The sequence below is a fragment of the Canis lupus genome, chromosome 35, assembly GCF_011100685.1.
Source record: "Canis lupus familiaris isolate Mischka breed German Shepherd chromosome 35, alternate assembly UU_Cfam_GSD_1.0, whole genome shotgun sequence".
NCBI classification, from domain to species: domain Eukaryota; kingdom Metazoa; phylum Chordata; class Mammalia; order Carnivora; family Canidae; genus Canis; species Canis lupus.
Genome location: NC_049256.1, coordinates 9,356,021 through 9,375,682, shown reverse-complemented (window position 1 = coordinate 9,375,682; position 19,662 = coordinate 9,356,021). Strand labels below are relative to the sequence as shown.

Genomic DNA, 19,662 nt, shown 5'->3' with positions numbered 1-19,662 from the left:
TGGGGCTCGAACTTACAACCCTGAGATCAAGACTCACATGCTCGACCAGCTAGGCCAGCCTGGTGCCCCTACATGAGCATGTTTTTATGGGGCTATTACACCCATTGGTGCCCAGCTCTCCAACTTTGACCCCGTAAAACAAGCAGAGGGCACAACCTTGCGAGCCTCTCCAACTGGGATTCTGATTAACTGATTGCAAGCTAGTCTGCCTTCTGAAGGTAAGCACTTGGCTTTATTCAGCTGTGCCTAACCTCAGACAATCGTCACAAACATTTAAAAAGACATTAATGGGGGATCCCTGGGTGGCTCAGCGGTTTAGTGCCTGCCTTTGGCCCAGGGCACGATCCTGGAGTCTTGGGATCGAGTCCTATGTCAGGCTCCCGGAGCCTGCTTCTCCCTCCTCCTGTGTCTCTGCCTCTCTCTATGTCTATCATAAATAAATAAATAAATAAATAAATAAATAAATAAATAAATAAATAAATCTTTTTTTAAAAAATAAAAAGACATTAATATATCCTTCATACATAGATTGAGTGGCTAAAGCTGAGCGGATCAGGCAAGAATCTGGAAAGTTAGGACCTCCATTTATAATTCTTATGCCATACACGTAGGTTGTTGTTGCTGTTGTTGTTGTTAATCTATAGGCCAAATATTCAAGAATTGCCTCAAATAGTTAGGGGGTGATACGTATATAAAATATGTAAGGATTTGGAAATGGAGAGTAAGATCCCTAGGAGAAAACATGCCTTTCCATGACATGGGAAAGCTGATTCCTTGCATTCCGGGTCCCCACTCCATAAACTTCACCGTAGACTTCCCTCTTAAGAACTTAGGGAAAGCCTCCAATCTCCCTTATAAATCTATGTAATTACACATAACATGTAGCAATAAACTTCTCCCTCTAATTTTCTCTTTTACTTACAGCGACTAGTGACATTTGCTGAAAAGATAACTCTTGAGCTTAAGATTCATGATCCCAAATCTTCCTTTCTGATTCTCTCGGCAACAAATGTTCAGACCCCTTTTACACCTGCCTTCACCACTTTTTGGATCAAAGTCCCAGCTGCACAGACCTTGCTTTATACTTACAACTGCTGCTATCACAGTAACCAGACCCACACCACAGGATCAGAGCCCGTTTCTTCAGCTGCTCCTTCCTTCAACTATTCCATTAGCATCCCAGAGACAAAACAAGACAGCACGTGGACGCATGGGAAGACATAATAAAGCACAGAATAAGAACAAACATTGTATAATTACTGCCAAGAACCGACTCACGCAGGATAGCCGTAACTACCATGCAGGAAACTTCAACAAACAGGAAACCAAACCTACTGATACAATTAAATACCAGAGTTTACATGTTACAATTCCTTAATTTGGACAAAAATATTGGTACATGACTCTCCCTGCCCCCACCCCCAAAAAAGGATGCATTTTATTTGCTTGAATTCTGCAGACTTCCACTAAACCATCTGTTCCCAATCGTGTCATCTTGAGCACCCAAAAACTGGATGCAGATACTCCCCCTGCATATGGTACAGAATCTGCAAACAGATCAGCTCAAGCTGATAGGCATCTTAAAGCAAAGGGCCTGGGTGCTAACTTCATGTCAATCCATTTCTCGAAAGCAACAAATTCATGCATCTTCATGGGAATACTTCTGACATGTCTCCCTCTGAGCTTAATGAGGATTGAGCTAGGAAGCTGGAGGGAGAAAAGGGAAGGAGCCAGATGCAAGAGGAGATCTGAGAGGGAGGTTCCCTGGGCCACATCTTGGTCTGGAGAAAGCTCTCTCTCCTCCTCTCCTTGGCTAACCCATCACCCTCAGTTTTCTTACCACGTATACCTGAAAGCCTGGGCAGCATCTGTTTTCACACAGAAGTCACTTGGGTGCCAGCAAAGCTAAGTTAATCACTATTTTCAGATATCCCATTTCCACAGGAAATTGAGATATTTTAACATTCCATATTTTGTATAATATTTTATGATGTAATAGAGTTACAGGCATCAGAGCAGGTTATACTGACGTAACAAGCTATACCCCAAATTTCAGTGTCTTGCCATATCATGTATGTCTTTTGATCATTTTATTTGTCCACTACATGTCACCTGGACATGGGGAGATTACAATCCCACCAGATTTTTAAATGTATGTGCTTTAATCTTTGAGTCATTACATATTGAGGTTTTTTGGTATCATAATTAATTTTCAATGGAGCATGGGTAGGAAAGAAACTATGGAATATATAGAATTTCCAGTAAGTTAAAATTTTCTGACAAAATCTTAGTGTATGTTAGTGATTTCCATTTTTCCAGGAAAAAAAAAAAAGCAATTGTGTTTAATGATGTTGAATGCCAACTTGTGACCTAAAAAGGAGATTTAAAAAAAAAAAAAAAAAAGGAGATTTCGCTGGACTAGTCATATCTTTCTTCAAAAATACCTAGACCAATGCAATAGACCCCTCTGACCTGTCCCTTACAGGACAGCCCAGTCATCGTCCCACAGAGACAATGTGACCATGTCACTCCTTCAGCTTACAAACCTTCAGTGGCTTCCCAGTGCTCTGAGACCGTGGTCTTTGTGGTTGTCACAGACCATCTCACATGGCCCCAGCTCCCTTCCCCAGCCTCATCTTTTGCTGCTCCCGGCTCCACCTAAACACACCTTCCTTCTACCTTTCAGCCTCTCAAATAAGCCTGCTATCGACACATGCTATTCTCTGCCTAGAATGTGTGCTCCCCCTCTCAATCCTCTGCTCTCAAAATCTCTCTGCACTTGGCCAGGTTACCTCCTTCCTGAACACCCTTCAGACTATAGTTTGACAGCAACTTTTCACACTGTCTTGGAAACTTGAGACTGAGTCCAGCACCTCTGATTCACACATCCCCTGATACTCAGTACTTCCTCTATCACAGCACTTATTATACTTTATGCAAATTTCTTCTTTAATTATGAGCCTCCTTCAATAGACTCTTAAGTGAAAGTACTAAGAGAACCAATAGCCCATGGAGGTCTGGAGTCAGTTCAAACAGATCTCAGAGTTCGGGGACCGCTGAATTCCCCAGCAGGTGCTAGGAGGGTGCCCAAGGCCCACGCGGAACCCACTGTACTTCAGCAGAATCCCTGTCAGGGTACAAAGTGGCCAGGAAGGAGTGGACACCCCAGCCCCTAGGAGTAGTCATGGGCTTCTCCCTTCATTAACATGCCATCTTGAGAAGAGTGAGTGACAAAAGAGCCTGAAAGGGAATTTGAAGTTTTTGAGTTAAACCAATTCATTTGAAAAGGACTATTTTAAAGAGAAAGAGACCAATACATTTAGTTGTCAAATGTAAGTGTATTCTGGGGCGCCTGGGTGGCTCAGTCAGTTAGACATCCAACTCTTGATTTCGGCTCAGGTCATGATCTCAGGGCCATGAGATCAAGCCCCATATCAGGCTCCACAGTCAGTGAGGAGTCTGCCTGAGATTCTTTCCCCCTCCTTGCCCCTGTACCTCTCTCCTTGCTCATACTCTCTATTTCTGAAATAAAAAAAATAAAATCTTTTTAAAAATATGTCTTCAAGCATCAATGAGAATGGGGCTCAAGAGTAATACATGGGTGCCTGGGTGGCTTAATCAGTTAAGCATCTGCCTTTGGCTCAGATCATGACCCCAGTGTCCTGAGATCAAGTCCCAAGTCAGGCTCCCTGCTCAGTGGGGAGTCTGCTTCTCCTTCTGCCTCTCCCTCCACTCATGTGCATGCTCTCTTTCTCTCAAATAAATAAATAAAACCAAAAAAATATATACATATTTAAGTTAAAAACGATGAGGACAACTACATTTTTTTTCACACATCTATAGTAAAGTATTTGATTTTATTCTGCTTTATCAATGGGCAAATTATCAACTCAACACCTTTGACCAAATTATTGTATTTGAACATTACAGATGTATGAAGAATAATGAATTTCATACTTTCAAGAAATACTCATCATCCTTAAGGAGGGCACTTGTTATGATGAGCGCTGGGTGTTGTATTTAAGTGATGAATCACTGAATTCTACTCCAGAAGCCAATATTGCACTGTATGTTAACAACCCAAAATTTAATTTAAAGAAATAACAATAAAAGCTATCAGCCTCAAAAAAAAAAAAAAAGAAAAGAAAAAGAGAGAGACTCATCATCCTTAACAGAAACTTCCTTATTGTGATCAATTTATGGGATATATTTTAGAATTCTACAAAGGATAACATTAACCTAGAGCTCACTATTTCTCAGGGAAAGCATTTTCATGTTATAAATGAAGAACCTGAGGTAGAGGGAGGGGTAAACGTACAGCCAAAGATCCCACAGTAGCATGAGGACTTTAAGGCTCCTTATGTTCAATTACAAAGCCTCTGCGGGTTCTACTTTTTCCAAAAAAGTAGTTGGAGTTTCTGTCTTTAAGGCATGTAGTTAAAAATATATTTTTTTAACCTCTAATACAAGATTTGAAGTCCTAGAAATACGGAGTGTCATTGATATAAGTAAACAGCATGATTTTCTAAAAAAAAATAAATAGATAAAGTTCCTATTTTAGGAATCAAAAGCTTGACTCTTCTATTGATAGCTCTGTGACACCTTGGACAAGTGATTTAACCATTTTGAGCTCAGTGTTGCCTCAGTGGTAAGATGAAAGGAATGATACTGACATCAAAGAAAGTGCTGGAGGTGTAGTAAACATTAAATGAATCTGCCATTGAACTCCTCCCTTCCCTGGGGGAATCAAGAGGAAAATGAACTTTCTTTGAAGAGAGTGGAGGTCAGATCATGGTCTGACAATGGCTTCTTCCATCCCCCTGTACTACATTGCTCTGGTTGTTGACATGACAGTTCTTGATGCACTTCTCCTCTCTAGCTGCAGGAGCAACAAAGATGGGCTATTCCTCTCCAGCATTGGTCTTGAAGCGTGTAGAACAAGAGCAGAGCTCGGCTACATGTCCCCAGAATCAGACCTACAAAAGAAGTCCTTGTGCACATGCCTCTCTCCATGTCTTCCAGAGCAAGGACTGCGGCTGTAGACAGTAGACTTCCATTCCACGAGCAACAGCATGCAGGACCAGAGAGAGAAGATAACCTCACAGAAGAGTGCAGCAAATTTAATGCTGATATCTTGATTGATTAAATCTACTAACAGTATAATGGTTTTACATGGCCACTGTTCACTGTTGAGGACATACTTTCCCAAAACTTCATATTAAATTAGGCTGACCTGGTGATAAAAATGTGGTTGTCCAGATGACAACAAGCAAGCCTGGGCTTTATAACACATACAGTCGACCCTTGAACAACATGCGTTTGAATTCTGTGGTCTACTAATACATGGATTTTTTCCCCAATAAAAACGGTACAGTACTATAAACGCATTTTCTCTTCCTTATGATTTTCTTAATAACATTTTCTTTTCCCTAGCTTGCTTTATTGTAAGAATATAGTATTTAATAGTTATATAACTAACAAAATACATGTTAACAAACTGTTAATGTAATCTGTAAGGCTTCTGGCCAACAGCAGGCTATTAGTAGTTAAATTTGGGGGGAGTCAAAAGTTACACGCAAATTTTTGACTACATGGTGGAAAGGGGTTGATGTACCTAATCCCAGTGTTTTCAAGGGTCAACTGTATACATTTTTCAGGATGGCAGGCACTGCCTTTTGGCTATAATCCTACTGGCTGGTACTAACAGCAAAGAAAAAGTCTTTTAAGCTTAAAAAAGAAAAGCCACACATGTTTAATCAAGAAACTACAGTTTTTTAAAATAAAATTAATAATCAGACATAAGTATAAGAAGGAGCATAAATGAAATATATTATTTTATATCTATTCTTTTCAGGGTTTTTTAAAAAGGCAAGTCATAGTCCAACACATAGATATTACCTTACCATTTAATATATGTTTTAAAATAAAAAATAGAAGCAGGGGCAGCCCTGCTCAGCGGCTTAGTGCCGCCTTCAGTCCAGGGTGTGATCCCGGAGGCCCGGGATCGAGTCCCACATTGGGCTCCCTGCATGGAGCCTGCTTCTCCCTCTGCCTGTGTCTCTGCCTCTCTCTCTCTCTATCTCTCATGAATAAATAAAATCTTTTTTTAAAAAATAGAGGCAGTTCAGAGGGGATGCCTGGGTGGCTCAGCCAGTTAAACGTCTGCCTTAGGCTCAGGTCATCATCTCAGGGTCCTAGGATCAAGCCCCAAGTCAGGCTTCCTGCTCAGCAGGGAGTCTGTTTTTCCCTCTCCCTGTCTCTCCACTTATGCTCTCTCTGTCTCTCTGTCAAAAAAATAAATAAATAAATTTTTAAAAAGCAGTTCAAAGAAATTAAGTATAAAACATAACTCTCCAGAGTTAGAATCAAGACCTTTGTTGTTAAGAATTAAGGAGCACATTTTCCCTAAACATATATTTGAGTTTCAGGAATGTTTGATAAATAATATATTATTTGTAATAGGAAATAAGTAGAATAACAACAACAAGAAAGTTTCCTCATAAGTAGAACCAACCTTCCCAGGAAGAAAATTAAGAGGTTATAATTGTGATGATTTAAGTTTTCCTACATGACCTGTGGGTGGCGTGGTAGAGACCAAGTTTTTAATTTCATGATTATGACCTAAAATCTGTTTAAAAAAAAAAACAAACAAACTTATTTACCTCAAGGCACTGATTCCACTTAAAATACAAAACATTTAAGAAGGGGGTACATTTTAAGCTTTTATCAGTTATTTACCACTTAGTGTAAGTTTTCTACTAAAAGCAAATGTTGGCAGCAAGAGTGTAGGGGAAATTGGGGCAGGAAGAAAGATGGAGTAAGGTCTTAGAGGCACTAGGTCCTTATAAGGTGATGTTTAGAACACTCACCAAAAGAAAAGGAAATTTACCCAAAATGTCTGACCTCCTGAAAGCTATCTTCTATTTAACGTTTTTGCTCAATGCAAATGCTGAAAGAACTAAAGAATCCCCAAGTAACTTTAGTGAGAGGCAACTCAACTCCATTTATAATGTCTATTTATTTCCTTTTTGAGTGTGATTCAAATGATGACAAAGGTTCACATCTTTTCTGACATATTGCACATTACTTTTTATCAGTTGAGCAAGGGAAGCAAAGGGAACCAGGAAAGGTCTCCCTGGATAGATGGGGAAAAGCTGGATCAGTACTCCATCATGTGTTACCCTCTGAGGGAGGGTACTATCTCTGCCTTCTTTGATCCTATGCTCCCAACACCAAGCACAGACCTTGGACATGGTCCTCAATGATGGATCATATGAGTAATTATCAGATGCTCATCACTGAACCCCTAAAAAATATGGCGGGCTGGTATGATTTGGCCACTGAGGATACTGAGACCGAAAGAAGTTAAGAGATTTCCCCAGGACAAAAGAGTCACCCAGGACAAAAATACAGGTGTTACTGTTTCCTTCTGCAAACTAGTTCTTATCCAACTGGGTGCCTCTCTTAATGGACTGAATGTTTCCTTCCTCCCAAAGTTCATATGTTGAAGCGCCAAGCCCCAAGGTTTTGGTATTTACAGGTGGGGCCTTTAGAAGATAATTAGGTTGAGATGAGGTCATGAGTGCAGTCTCCATGATAGAATTAACCACCAGAACACACAACCCCACACACACTCTCTCTCTCCCTCTCTTTCTAGATACAGCAAGTAGGGACCTTTTGCAAGCTAGGAAGAGGATCCTGCTGATCAGGAGCCGAATTCAAATCTGCAGGCATCTTGACCTATACTTCCATCCTCCAGGACTGTGAGAAAAAATCTGTTGTTTAAGCCAACCAGGCTGTGGCATTTTGTTATAGCAGCCTGAGCTAACTAGTATGACCTCCAAGTCTACTTTGAATTTATTTGAGTCACTTATTACTACCTGACACAGCACCATACTTCATAGAATCTAAAATACTATTGAGGGATGCCTGGGTAGCTCAGTGGTTGAGCATCTGCCTTTGGTTCAGGTTGTGATCCCAGAATCCCGGGATCGAGTCCCACATCGAGCGCCCTACAGGAAGCCTGGTTCTCCCTCTGCCTATGCCCCTGCCTCTCTCTCTGTGTCTCTCAACAACAAATAAATAAAATCTTAAAAAAAAATACTATTGAGACATGCACCAGTATTTTATGTGACCACCAAGAGAAAACCTACTTCCATTCCAGGAAACAGTGCTTCCTTACCCCACAGAAAATCTTTTTACACCCACTAAGAAAGCATTTTTAAACAGAATTAGGCATGGATTTTATCAGAGATCTCTTATGTACACATTTGTAGAAAGTGAAATAAATTGGTTAAGATATTCCTCAAACAAATGGGAAGCCTGGGTGGCTCAGCGGTTGAGCATCTGCCCTTGGCTCAGGGCATATCCCGTGGTTCTGGGATCAGGTCCCACACCAGGCTTCCTGCATGGGGGCCTGCTTCTCCCTCTCTCACTCTCTGTCTCTCATGAATGAATAAATAAAATCTTTAAAAAAAAAAAGATATTCCTCAAACTTTTCCATAAAGTCTAACTTTTTGAATCATTTTTTGATCCAGACCGGTCTCTTTTCTTTTAATTTTTATGTAAAACTCAGCCCCATCCATCTTATGTTTATGTCTTTTCATGCAATGTCATGTTTGGTGCCTTAAAATCTTTGGCCATACAACATTTCTCACAATAAATCCATAGACAGGGACGCCTGGATGGCTCAGTGGTTGAGCGTCTGCCTTTGGCTCAGGTCATAATCCCGGGGTCCTGGGATCGAGTCCCACATCGGGCTCCCTGTGAGGAGCCTGGTTCTCCCTCTGTCTATGTCTCTGCCTCTCTCTCTGCATCTCTCATGAATAAATTAAAACTTAAAAAAAATAAATTCATAGACAACCTTAAACTCACTGGAACTGGGATCCTGCTCAGCTTTGCATCATGCAATATGGGCCTGTCTTGGAGCCCATCTTCCTGAAGGCTGCTACATTCCTCAGACTCATCACTGTTCCAACTCCCACGCCATGACCAACCATTTCAAAGGAGTTAAAAGACTGATGGCTACTGTCCCCAGAATTTTCTTCCAAGCTCTTGGTACTCACTGTGAAGTCTCTGATGTCACAAGTTTCAGGCAGTGACCAATATAGACCAATGGTGACTATAATATGCATCTCAGTGTCAAAGATTTTTAAAAATTAAATGTATTTGGAATCAATGAAATGCACTTTTATGGATTTTCTACTTGCTCTGTGTCTCTTCATTCGCATGTGAGATCAGAGATTTTCCCTATTTATTTACAGCCGTGTCTCCAGCCCTACAACAGTCCTGGCATGGACAGTGCTCAATGCCATTTAAGGAAGAAATGATTGAATTTATTTATTAATATAGCCTATCAAGTTACTAATTTAGGAGAAGCTTCATTCTTTTCAGTTATAATTTGTTCTTTTTTGGAAAACAGTATTTATAGTATGATATTTTCAGAGAAAAATTTTAAAAAGATAAATAACCCTATGTTAAGAGTTGTAGCTAATTGATTTTTCTTCCTTTTATTTATCTATAACTTTCTAAATTTTCTAACATGGCATTATCATGCTACTAATTTTATAATAAAAGTATAATATCTGCACATTATTTTAACTTGCATTGCTTTCATTTTATTTGGTAAAAGGCTAGAGCCATCTATACTACACAGCAAAAGCACAATCTCAATCCAATTATTTTCGCATTAACTCTATTTTCAATAATTTAAGTTTTAGAGCATCTTGGTATAGGGTTCCTAAAAAATGCATATCTACAGCCTGAGGATAAATGGAAGGAGTCCAAGTTAAGGTACTTTGGGATCAATCAAAATCTCATTATGAACCCCAGGCTTGAGGCTCAGCTCCTGCTGGCTTGAGTAGATCCCGGTTCTCTCAGGTTCTGTGGTCTTCAGGGGGTATCCCTAGTCATCCAGAAGTTCCCTGAGATCTTATAGTTCTGAAGAGACTATTGGCAAAAATAGTCTATGCTACTGAAAAAGACAAAAAGAAGCTAAGGAAATTGAGAAACACTTCTGTTGAATAATCAACACCCGAGATGATCTATCAATCTAGATATTGATTATGGGCTGAACTGTTTTCCTCCCTAAAATCCACTTGCTAAAGCCCTAATCCCCAGTACCTCTGAATGGGGCTACATTTGGAGACAGAGACATTAAAGAGGTGTTTAAATTAAAATGAGGCCCATAGGGTAGGTCCTAATCTAATCTAACTAGTTTCTCTGTATAGAAAAGAAATTAGGACATACACAAGAGACACCAAGGATGCTCACCTATACAGAAGGGTGGCCATGTGAGGACACAGCTGAGGAGAGGAGCCTCAGAAGTAACCAATCCTGCCCCCACCTTGATCTTGGACTTCTAGAAAGTAAGAAAATAAATTTCTGTTGCTCAAGGCACCCAATCTGTGATACTTTATTACGATGACTCTAGCAAAGGATCCCAGGGGGTGTTCAGTTAGTGACCCTGACTCAGTAGGACTCTTCTTTTAATACAACTTTAAAACTGAAATATAAAGTGATCCCCGGTGGGGGCCTTGGTGGCTCAGTTGATTAAGTGTCTGACTCTTGATTTCGGCTCAGGTCATGATCTCAGGGTTGTGAGATCAAGCCCTGCTTCCCTGCTTCGGGCTCCACGCTGGGTGTGGAGTGTGCTTATGATTCTCTCTCTCCCTCTTCCTCTGCCCACATCCTTTCTCTCTTTCTCTAAAAAAAAATAATAAAATAAAATATAAATAAATAAGTAAATAAAGAGATCCCCTGTGGCCTCTGAGAACCTGTATGTGATTTGTCACACTGATAGGACAAGGTGGCATCAATACCATCTACTTCTAGATAGTTCCAAAACTCTTACTAGCTCTTCCTCTCAAAGTTTCCCCACGGTTTCTAAAACTTTGTGACCAACAGACTGATTTGAAGTCTCAGGTCCAGCTGGGACTCTGTGATAGCCCAAATAGATCAATGGCAGGCATAGAAAAGGATACAAGGACATAAGTAGTTTAGAAAACACACCATCTGGTTAATCAGCCCCTTTAGAGATAGTTCTAAGTTAGTTGTACCTAATGATGGAAATGAAAGCTTATAGCGTAGGAAAAAGAAACTGACAGATTATTAGCCTGACACTCTCCATTTGCTAAACAGAGATAATAGATTCATTATCTCGGCCCTCTCTCCTTAACAGTATGGGTTTGATTGCCTTCTTGCCTACAGGTAATCCTCCATCAAAATTAAATCCGTCAGCTAGTTCTCTATTTTATAAACTATGCAGGCAGGGGGAGAAAGGAGGTCGGGGCGGAGGCTGGCGCTGGGTGGGAGGGAGGTTATCTTTCCTGGGGCTGCTAACGTCAATCCAAAGTTTTTCTGAACCGAGGGCCTTGAAATATGCCTGCATTCACGGTCCCATAGTGACATCATCTGGTCAGATCCCAAACAACAGCCCAGCTAGGGAGGAAAGGGTTCAGGAAAATGTTTAAAAGTCAACTATAGCCAGGAATCACTGGGTAAACATATTTTTTCAGCACTGGCACATAAGCTAGATTTTCATATTTCTTCCAAATATGTGCAGGCAGGCCTCATTTTACTGCACTTGTCTTTACCATGTTTTGCAGATACTGCATTTTCTACAAATTGAAAAAAAAAATGTGGCAACCCTGGGTCAAGCAAGTTTACCAGCACCATTTTTCCAACAGTATTTGCCCATGTCATGTCTCTGTGTCACATTTTAGTAATTCTCACACTGTAAATTTTTTCAATATTATTGTGATTGTTATGATGATCTGTGATCACTGATTAGGACACACTTGAAAGCCAATGATAGCATTTTTTTGCAATAACGTATTTTTCAATTTAGACATGTACATTGTTCTTTTAGATACAATGCCATTGCACACTTAACAGATTCTAGTGGAGTGTACACATAACTTCTGTATTCACTGGGAAGCCAAAAAAATCCATTTGACTCGATTTATTGTGATACTCATTCTATTGCTATGGTCTGGAACCAAATCCACAATATCTCCTGGTATGCCTATACAGTTAATAACTGGTGGTAAATAGAAATTTAGAAGAAGCTCCTAGAAATGGGACTTGAAAGCCTTCCAGTGGCAACAGTATGATAATAAGTCCAAATTAGATACATGAATATTATATATCAGGAGTGAGTTTTATTTTTATAATATTGAGTGACAATTGAGTGCAAGTGAGCTAGGATCTCCAACAATATTAAGACATAAGGTGATTCCTTTTGGAGAGCTACACAGCTGTAGCAATTAGGCCAGACCCAGTTGAAAATACAGGAAAACTAATGATTCAGGGGTTTCATCATAAGAAAATATAGCAAAGCCTATGTTAGACTTCTTTTATTGGTTTACCAGAGGAAGGTCTATGGTAGGAATTTTGGCACAGTGCTGATAATTTCTTAACCCTGTGATTTCCATTTTTTTTTAATAGTACAGGAGATTCAGTGGTTGAACCTGAACCAGAATGCAAGGATGAAGGAAGAATCTAGAGCGCTATGCTTATAATTCACAGTGGGGAGCAGAGGAAAGATTAAAATATGTTCTTGGAATCAACAGCACAGTTTGAAAACAACTGTCTAAAACCTAACAGAGTACTGAGGAAAAGAAATCAGATGACCAGGTATTAAACGAAAGAAGCTAAGAACTCAGGAAATGACTTATTTAAAAACTCATTGTAAGAGTAAAGGAAATATATTGTTAAAGAAAGAATAAGGAGATTTATTAAAACTGAAAAAGAGCCTTCAAATTTAAATCCTGGAATACTGTGTCATCATTAAAAACACAATCAATAGTTCAATAATTTCAGTTGATTTTCTTATGCAGAAGGTAGCTAAGCTCTTATTTGTCATGACTGCCTACAATAACAAAGATTTCTTGCTCACTATCCACCTCAGCCACAGATCTGCCCTTGCTCTGTTCTATGTGCCTTCTTCATCCAGATTCCGGCTGAAGAAGTGCCCATGTCTAGGACACAGTAATTTTGTGGCAGAGAAAAGAGCTAAGACCAAATCCCTTGATGGCTTTTTAAGTTTCTGCTTCCATTTCATTGACCAAAATGAGTCAAATATCCACCGCTAGCATCATTGGGGCAGGGAAATATAATCCTCACTTAGGGAGACACTGTGAGCCACATAGCTACAAACAAGGGTATATAATGCTCTTAAAGAGAGGGAAGAAAACAATTAGAAACAATAAAGCAATTCACCAATCCACAAAATGCTCAGTGTCTAGTGCAAGATCTTATGCAAAGTAGATGCTCAATAAATGCTTTGAATTAGTGTGTGAATGACTTAACATTAACAGTGACCTCACACTAAATGTAGATTTATCTTCACTAGTACAGAGTTTTATCCCATGAAATGTTACAGAATAATTTCCCCTTTTCTCCCACAGATGTCTTACTAAGAATGAATCTCACAAACATCATGTTGACCAAAATAAGCCAGATGCCCAGAAGTACTTACTAAAAGGTGCATGGGTGAAGAAACTTTGGTACGTCCATGCAAAGGAATACTACTCAGCTGCAACAAGGAATGATCTTTTGATACACACAACAGCACGAGTGAGTCTCAAAATGATTATGGGGAGTGAAAAAAAAAAAAAGAAGAGTACATTCTGTAAGATTATATTTATATAAAATTCTAGAAAATGCAAAGTAATCTGTGGTGACAGAATGTGGTGGCCTGAGGAAAGGAAAGGTAGGGGTGGCAGAGAGTGATAAGGAAACTCGGGGGATGATGGATATGCTCATTATCTTAATTGTGGTGATGGCTTCATGAGTGCATCCATACGTCAAAACCCATCAAATTATATACTCCAAACATATGCAATTTATTTATGTCAATTATGCCTCGATAAAGCTTTTCAAGAGAACTTGCCATATGATTACATTTATATGACATTCGACAACAGGCAAAACTAATCTATAGTGCTTCCTCTTCGGATAGGTCATGACTAGAAAGGGTGCAGGAAATCTTGCTTCTTGATCTGGATGCACGTTCGAGTTACACATGTGTGTTCTATTGGTGAGATTTCACTGAGTCATATTTTTATGATTGGTGTACTTTTCTGTAGGCAAGTTGTGCTGCTATTCTTTTAACAAATCATAACAAATAGAAATTATCCTTTTATAAGATTTATTTATTTATTTATTTGAGAGAGGGAGAAAGCATGAGGGTGGGAGGGGCAGAGGGAAAGAGAGGGGAGAGAAGCAGAATTCTTGCTGGGCATGGAGACACAACATGGTGCTCAATTTGTGACCTTGAGATCATGACCTGAGCTGAAATCAAGAGTTGGGTGCTCAACCAACTGAGCCACCCAGGTGCCCCCAAATAGCAACCATCTTAAAAATATGAAAGAAAGTCATCCTCATCAATAATTTATGACAGAAAAAATAATAGTTATGTTAACTGCATTCAGTTACCATCTACCTTTGAAATTCAATTCAAAGGCAGTGAGTGGATTTTTTTTCCTGAAAGTCTTCATGATTGAGGACAGACTACACAGATTTATAGGCTGTAGACAAAGGGAGTGAGCAATCACAGAGATGGACCAGTGGAGGAATGCATCAGCATATTGAACACGGGGGGCACTATCTGTCCCTAAAAATGTGTAAATGCTCATGCTTCTCTCTTTTGTGTCCCTCATTTGAATTACCACCGCTTGCACTCTCTTTTAAGGCAGGGACATGGGGAGGCCACATATATATACAGATGGTGCACAGACACCAAAAACAACTCAAAAAGCAAGTGAGCTATGTCAAACTCCCACAGATGGGATCATACTATTGTAGAAGGCTGAGCTAAGAAATGAAAGTTCCCAGCCATTTTTATGAACTCATCATTTTCACCATTTACTATATTTTAAAAAGAAAATCTCATTCCCACTGATTGATTACTTTAATGAATAAATGTAATGTAGAGTCAATAATCTGATGGTCAAAGTGGATTAAATTTCACTTCCTGATAAGAATGAACTTAAATAAAAATGAGTTGAAAGTTTATCATTTTCAACAACTCTCACCCCACGAAATGAAGATAGAAAATCAGTCTGAATGTCAAATGCCTTTGATCTTTGTGTTTATTTTATAAATGATTACCTGGTAATTGTGAAAACTCCTATGTAGTAAAAACACACTGCAGTGTCTCAGATTGCTTATGTAATTTTAAATTACTTAATAATTAGTCATAAATAATTGTAAAAGAAAATTTCTCAAAATGCCATTAATCTGCTGTAAAAACTACTACTACTCTCTTGTCATGTATAAAACTTTAAGATTAAGACTCCATTTAATTAAAAAAATGAAAATAACATAACCACTATGATTATCACTGAAAATGTGAAAAAGACAAAAATAAAGAGCTCACAATTCCATTCCACATCAGATGTCCACTACTTACCAAGTGCTGAGCTACATACAACACGGATAAATTAAAAACTGATTTGGGTACGCAAAAGTGGGCTACTGCCGTAACCAAATCGGAGAATATATGTAAGTTTTCAGGACACAGTGGTTGGTAGGTTCTCCTGAAGACCTAGGAGAGGCCCTTGAGCAGAATATTAATGATAGCCTCAAGGACACAGTTGCAGAGAGCTCAAAGTAAAATGAAGAAAATGTTCTGAGAAGCTAGAGGAAAGGGGATCCTTGTGTTGTAGTATCAGAAAATTTAGCAACACCGTGGCTCTGCAAAGGTAGAAACGTGCTTCTGAAAAGAGATAATCTAGCTAAGGAGATACTCAACCAAAGTATTGAGAATGCCACCTGCCTCTATTTGCTGCATATAGGAAAATGTCAGGAGAGAAATAAAGTAAATTGAATAAGCTAAAGAACTGATACATATAAAGGATCCAGGGCTTGCTAGGTTCAAAAATAACACTGTTGGGGCACCTGGGTGGCTCCATCAGTTAAGTCTCTGACTCTTGATTTCGGCTCAGGTCATGATCTCAGTGTCATGAGATACAACCTCACATCTCTCTCTCCTCTAAAAAATAGATAGATTAGATAGATGATAGATAGATAGATAGATAGATAGATAGATAGATAGATAGATAATAGATCGACTCGATCGCTCGGAAGCTCGCTCGCTCGATGATACGATCGCTAGATCGCTACTTCTAGCTCAGCTCGCTTTATTTTAGCACCACCAGCCACCGCCCGACGCCAAGCCGGACGGCAGGCCACGGACGGCAGCCGGACTGCAAGGACGGAAGCAGACGGAGGAAGGAAGGCAGGGACTGAAGATGAAAGAAAGAAAGATAAAGAAGAAGAAGAAAGAAAGAAAGAAAGAAAGAAAGAATTCTCCTTATTTCCAGGCTTTCCAGACAGCAAACGATGATGAGACTAAGAAATACCTTATGGACAAAGATCAAATCCAAAGTATGATCAAAAAAACATAGTCTAAAGATGAAGCCAACAGCATGACTATAAAGCCTTTTGTTAAGATCTCAGAAGACTTTCAAATAGGTAAACATCTCTGAGGATCTTAAAGTCACAGTCCCTCAGCTTCCTTTCAGGGCTAGGCTGCAGAGGGGTTCATTCAAGGGATTTGTTTTTGTCTAAGGAATGGGTTGTAAACCAATTTGTGCCCCCCCCCCAGAAAAATCTATGAATTTTTAAAAGGAATAATATTAGTTTGAATTGAGAGAAACAGTACAAAATGAGTGCTAAAATTCACACAGCAAGGAAGTAGACTGAGGAATGACTCAGCTTCCAAAAAGGGCAACATCGGAAGGAAGAGGAAAACTATTTCAGAGGACAGAGCCAAGAACAACACTGAATCATTCCCAAGCATTAATCATGGAACTGGCCTTTATCATGAAACCCAGCTGGGTTTCAGGATTGTCATGAACCTTAGGGGCAATGTACCTTCACCTTTTCTGAAGAGGAATGTCTACAATGCTTATCCCATTACTATCCCATCACTGTGTGTTGGGTTAATGGGGTCAAGGTAATGTATCACTGTACTTACAGGTGTTTCAGTCAAAAAGAAGAGTTCTCAAGGAGTTGTTTCAGAGGTATAATGTTCAAAATCCTTATCTTCGCCTGGATAAATAACTTAAATGAGAGGATACTGGACACTGAATTGGAGCCTGTGCTCCAGGTGAGGCTTTGGGGCAACTATAGTTTCCATACGGGAGAGTCTTGAATTATTGTGGCCAGAAGGGAGACTCTAGCAGATGGTATTTTCCAAAAATGGCTGCAACAATAGTTCTAATCCCACATGCTCTTCCAGAACTTTGCGACTGCTCTTCCAGAGATAGAGTCTATTTCCCCTGTCTCTGAATCAGGGCACCCTTGATTAATAGACTGGGATAGAACTGATACTCTGAGACTCCCAAGCCTTGGTAATTTTAGAAGTAAATTTTTCAAAATGTCATCGATCTGTATGAAAGCTGCAACTTTCTTCTCATGCATAAAGCTTTAAGATTCCCCATGAATCCCCACCAGAAAAGAGGAAAAAATTAAAACAACCAGAATAACCTATGGCCATCACTTGCAATGAAAAAAAAAAAAAAAAAGACCAAAAGAAAGAAATAAAAAGTACACTCAGAACTGGATATTCACCACTGGTCTGGTGCTGGGATAAGACTGGGTGTGCCCAGATAGATGAGAAGCAATTTCCTCATGTAGTACACTGATAGGAGGGACAGCACGTGACCATTAACTATGAAAGATGCCCGCATACAATGCTTTAGATATTAAATAGGACAGCAAATAATTCTTTGGTGGAGAAGCCCCAAAAACACTAGTTTCAAGGAGATTATATTTGAATTAAGTGTTGAAGGATGAATAGGAACCTTCCAGGTAGCAAAAGTCATTCACATAAAGGCCCTCAAATAATTAGGACTAGGTTGCACAATGCATGTGACAGGAAAACACACACACACACACACACACATTACTTGGCTTAATAAAACAAGATTTTATTTCTCTATCACAAAGAGGCATCTGGAGCTGGTATGGCATCTCCATGATCATCAGTGAATCAGATTTCTATCTTGCTTATCTGTCATCCTCCAAGTGTGGCTTCCTTCTCATGGTCCAAGATAGTTCTTCCAACACAAGCCATCACATCTGCCTTCCAGCAAAGAAAGGAGAGCTCCTGTGTGTGGCACTTTAGCATAAATCATGCCTGCCAGAATGTGGTCTTCCCTGGATGCCTGAGAGACTGGGCAATGGGGTCTTTATTCTGGACAGTCACGAGTCCAGGGGAGAATCAAAGCTTCCATAACTAAGGAAGAAGGATGGAACACTGGAAGATACTAAGAGTCTCTGCCACAGCTGAGGAGGAATTAAAGTGTGCCACTCATGGAAGGAGGGCGAGCAATTCAGCATCTTAAGAACATAGCAAGTGAGAAAGTTAAAAAAGCAGCTGGAAGGTAGGTGGGAGCCACTTGATGATGCGTCCCCAGCTGAGCTATTTAGAGAATGGCTCTCTAAACAGTAGGGAGTCCCATGGAGATGTTTACACAGATAAACTACATGATTAGAGCATTGGTTTATGATAATTTTGGCAAGAGTGAGGTGATAGCTCTCAAAGTGAAAGAGGATACAGGTAATATAGTACATATTCATCACATGTGGGCAACTAGCACCTCTGAACATCTTCTCTACATCCTGGGAATTTCCCTAATTATGGGTTCCACCATCTCAAGGTAGAAGCCAGAAACTCTCAACCCCAGACTCCCTTGGGGCTGATAAATGGAATCAGGTCACAACCCCAGACTCCCTAGTGAAATTGTATAAACCTCTGAATGGAAGAAATGAGATTAGGATTTGGAAATACCCTTGAGGGTATCCTGGGTATAATTCCTCAGGAATTAGGAATTCCTGGGATAGGGACCAGGTCTTGAACTAACAAGCCAGTCAAATTTAACCTTCTTCCTTTTGTAATTCCCTGTAGGTGCCTTGACCCTTCAGTATTCAGGTGGTGTGAAAGAAAAGAGAGGAAGAGAGCAGAAACAGGTGTGGGGTGTGCCTATCTTGACCCCTCCACAGGTACGCGAAGAGGAAGTAATATGTATCCGAAAAATTGTATCCAGCAGAGAAATGAGTAGATGTCCAAGGGAAAGATGGGAGCAGAGATGAGAGGACCAGTGGCCAAGAGAACAGTTCAGGAGGAGCACAAATCAAAATCTTCTCATTCAACTTATACCAAGACCCTTCAAGACAGGAAAGCTTAAGTTGCCTATAAAATTGAATCATGAGAACCTGAGACATCACCCAAACTAGCAATTTCTAAATTCATGTTCAGTGGCAGCACCTCCCTTCAAAAGAAATGTTCTAATTGTCGAAACTGAGGTATTGGTATAGTATGAGAAATTCATTATATTATTCTACTTGGTGTATATTTGAAATTTTCCATAAATCTTATTTTAAAGAACTATTGCATTGAAATTTAATCTACAAAACAAACTGAATGCATGCAATTTAAACACTGTCAAATTATGCTTCCAAGATTCAGCAGACTTGCTAAGAATCATTTCCAAGGTGGTCTACCATTGCCTACATACTCACAATGATAATTTTGAGGCACTCAGAGGTGGATACCTCTGCTTGTCAGAAAATGATATGACCCCTTATAACTTCAAGTGAGAACCAGACAGTTCCCCCATCAAGAAATTATATTTATCCTTTTTGCTTCAT

General features: G+C 39.7%; 1 long non-coding RNA gene across 1 annotated transcript in view; it reads right to left on the bottom strand.

The window, feature by feature from the left end:
• The window catches only part of LOC106558239, a 39,426-nt gene extending 29,064 nt beyond the window's left edge, over positions 1-10,362 (bottom strand). Inside the window, exon 1 of the long non-coding RNA XR_005384121.1 lies at positions 10,273-10,362. This is a non-coding gene — a long non-coding RNA (uncharacterized LOC106558239). The remainder of the gene's footprint in view (positions 1-10,272) is intronic.
• Between the last annotated feature and the right edge of the window lie 9,300 nt (positions 10,363-19,662).